Source organism: Cavia porcellus, unplaced genomic scaffold (assembly GCF_034190915.1).
Source record: "Cavia porcellus strain 051 isolate PalLab524CR breed Dunkin Hartley unplaced genomic scaffold, mCavPor4.1 scaffold_8, whole genome shotgun sequence".
NCBI classification, from domain to species: domain Eukaryota; kingdom Metazoa; phylum Chordata; class Mammalia; order Rodentia; family Caviidae; genus Cavia; species Cavia porcellus.
In genome coordinates this window covers 56,200,445-56,204,312 of record NW_026947491.1, presented here as the reverse complement: position 1 = coordinate 56,204,312, position 3,868 = coordinate 56,200,445, and the positions used below count along the sequence as shown (strand labels likewise).

General features: G+C 41.1%; 1 pseudogene; it reads left to right on the top strand.

Moving 5' to 3' along the window:
• Positions 1–2,491: 2,491 nt before the first annotated feature.
• Positions 2,492–3,632, top strand: LOC100733345 (polyhomeotic-like protein 2; annotated as a pseudogene).
• The last annotated feature ends 236 nt before the right edge of the window (positions 3,633–3,868 follow it).

Here is a 3,868-nt window from a genome sequence, read left to right as displayed (position 1 = left end):
TCAAATTTATACTACAATGGGGGTGAAACTGGTTCTCTTGTACACCTGTTTCAGTTTAACAGAGGAGTATGCCATCTTAAGGAATATGATTTCTCCTATTTCTTATTAATCTGTACTTTGCACATATCGTGTTCATCTGGTTTCTGAAGGCATGTTCCTATTTTACAAATAAAACTAAAAACACATTTTATGAGACCAGAGACTTAAAAACAAAATGGCACCCCTAAAGGTCACTAGTTACAAAAGCAGCTGAGGGGCAGCAAATAGAAGTAAAGAGGGAAAAGAGGAAACAAAAATGAATAGCAATAGATCTGCGAATATATCTGTTCCCTGTTTTTTTCTGTGCTTCAAATTTATAAAACCTTTCAAAATATAGAACTCTCTTAATAGTGGATACCTATTCAAATGACTCAGAGCCAACTTCATTATGAAGTTCCAATGTCAGGAGAAAAGGAAGAACATCATTTTGGAAGATGTTGAGTTTCTTTTAATTATGTAATACTTAATGTTTTATTTTTGAATATTGCACTATATACATAAGATATAGGGCTTAAAATACTCCCTTGGGGGTCAGGGGTTTAGCTCAGAGGCACAAGTGCCTGCCTGGCAAGTGCAAGGTTGTGAGTTTGAACCCCAGTACTCTCCCCATAAAAGTACTCCCTTGGGCCTACACATCCTGTAAGGCTGAATTCCACCTTCACTGGGAGTTACTGAGAAAACTTTCAGAAATACTTTGGAGCTTTTTTCAGCCAATACAAGATGTTCCAATATTATATCTCTTTCTGTGGTTCTCCAGAAATTCACCTAAGCCTCCTTTTCTTTTCCTTGAGAATTATTAACCTAAGCAATTTTTTCATAAGCATTGTTTTTTGTTTTGTTTTGGGTTTTTTGGGTACCTGAGATCAAACTCATGACCTCGTGCTTGCCAGACAGGTGCTTTTGCAGCTGAGCTAAATCCCTGGCTCTCAAAATTTGTTTTTTTTTTTTTTTAACAATAATGCTACAAAGAGGTTTTTGTCAGGTTTCACGGTGCTTTAGGAATGGATAAAAGCTGATGCTCATTGGCCTGTGCTATCTCATAAAATATATCAAATATCCACACACTCCTCAAAGGAAATTCCTTTATAGTTCTTAGCAAGAAATACTTGGAGAGTACTATTGTAATATTTAAAATTTTTGTCCTTTTTAGAAAGTTCAATTCATCATCTGCAATAAGAATATTAATACTCCCAGGTATCTTAAGATCACATAGAGCTGTAAAAGGATAAAATGTATGAAGCATGGGAGGAACCCATCTGACAATGTCTACCACTCTGCCACAAGAACACACAAGAGGCTCTCCTATCTACTTCTAAAAGTTGGAAAAATTTTCCTGGAAGTTTGTGCTATTCCTCTGTTGAAGCTGGCAAGAATTCATTTAGAGTAGCTAATCATGGAATAATATTATAGGGCAAAAAAGTGTAATCTAAAGGCAATAAACTGGAAGAAACTTTACCAAGCTTTTTTGCTCAGAGTCTCCTGTGTCAGAGACAAGGACATTCCTTTCCTCCAGATATTAGAAAGTCATCTCCCACAGGAGGGTATTTACTTCTGAGAAAGTCAGAAAGTCCTTCCTGAGCATGCTGTCTCTCAAAGCCCCTCAGGGTCTTACAATATTTAAGATGGCACATGTTGGCGGCAGTACATTGTGAGACCCTCACTCCTGTCAGGCAGGTTACACTCTGGAATCCTCTTGGCCATGCAGTTGGCCCATGAATGACACATCTGCTCCATGTCCTGAATCTAACACTTAAGAAACTAATATTTTTGTTTTTCCTTCTAACTCTTATATTTACTTCTCAGTTATTTGCGAAGACAACACAGGCAGAAAATTTATGGATCTCTTAAAATCTCAATGATTACATTTTTAAAGTTAAGGTATTGAGAAACTCTTAGAGATTTTGATACAAGAATTCCAGGATTTGGTTAACAATTGAAAGGTATAAGACCCACAGAAAATAAAACAAAATACAAAATTAGACCTCTCCTAAATACCAAGTACTCAAAAGTATTTTTCTTTTTTATTTGTCTTCTCTGGCATTTGATAATTACAGTTATTGTATTTTTATAAAGGTCCTTGTTCTTCAGATTCTATGACCTTAAAAAAGCAAAAAATAAAATATTTATTTAATAGAATTTAGTTACAACTTAGGAAAACATCCTAAAAGATATACCCCATCTTCACAAATTTATACCTATTATGAGATGATCTCAGAAAGAGTTACACAAAAAGACTTCAAATGAAAATTGTGCTAGGAGAATAAGAAGAAAACACTAAATTTTTGTCCCTTCATTTTTATGTATATTTTTCTTCTAATTGTTTTAGAATTTTAGTACTAAAAACTTTTCTAGAAAAAACAATACGTACATGTTATAACACGACTTAAAAAATACAGTAAGTGACAGTCCTCCAGCTCCATCACCAGCCCCCTCCTTTGGCCCCAGACTGCGCATGAGCCAGCATCCCATTTGCCCTTTGTTGAGGCTTGGCCAGACTGCTGCTCTTCTTAAAGTAGTCAGCCCTCTGGCCTTGGAAACTGAGCCAGACTGCCTAGTCTGGTGGGGTTGCATAGGCCCCACCTGGCCAGGCCCAGGCGGGCCCTGGACAGAGAGACAGGGCAGGGCATTGTTCCTGCACTGACCAACCTTAGCAGCCCAGGCATAACCTCAGGGAAGAAATTCTGCCACCAACAACACCAGCACTGCTCCCCAGAACAATGAGAATAAACCACCACAGACCATTGTGAAACCCCAAATCCTGAGGCATGTTATCAAAGGTTTTGTGATCCAGGAGGGGGCAGAGCCCCTCCCAGTGGGACATTTCCTTGTTGGTGGGGAATCTCAAGAAGTATGCACAGGAGTTCTTCTCTGAGAAACTTCCAAGTCAGGACCATATCATCACCACTGACTCAGAGATGAAGGAGTCCTACCTGCAAGAATCCAAAGAGGAGGGTACTCCACTCAAGTGTAAGCTCTGTGTCCAGATAGACGTGGTCTACAGGTTGAAGTGATCAAGCACTTCTGTTCCATGGCTTGTGCAAAAAGATATCATGTGGAAAGCACCAAGTGAGTGGGACCTTTCCACTCAGACCACAGCAAGCTATAAAAGACAGGGGCCACACCCCACAACTGCTGCTGAGCCAGCAAAGCCAGTTTGTTGACACTTAGCAAGGATACCAAGAAGCAGCCAACGACAGGCACTGTACTCCTTTCAGTTACTGCACTGCAGCTGATGTACAGCCAGGAAGACTCCAGCTGTTGCTAGATAACTCAAGCTATGAGGAAACCATGTCACCCATTTCAGCCCGCTCTTCCATCTTCCACTGGCAACAAAACCAGTGGGGGCCTGGAGCTCCCTGCCATGCACATGTGGGATCTGGTAGGCAGGCATGGGACACCACTTCCTACCAAGTGAGCCCACCAAGTGGAACATAGAGGATATCTATGAATTCATCTGCTCTCTGCCAGGATGCCAGGGCATCACAGAGGAATTTTGTTCCTGGGAGACTGATGAGCAAACCCTGCTGCTGCTCAAGGAGGACCACCTGATTAGTGCGATGGACATAGAAGATCTACATGCATCAACAAGCTAAAGGACTCCTAGGGCTTGCACGGCAGCCACATTGGGCTCCGGGCTCCCACTGGGCACAGCCAGATAGTCCAGATACCTCTTCAATGGCTCTCAGGGGCCTTTCACTTCTTTGTTGGGGCAGAGAGGCAGGGAGCATGGAAGACAGGGCTCTATGCTTGTGAATATTGATAGCACTGGCTTCCTCCAAAGTCCCAATACTCTAATCCCTCTTCCTGTCCCTCATTTTCCATGTGGTTT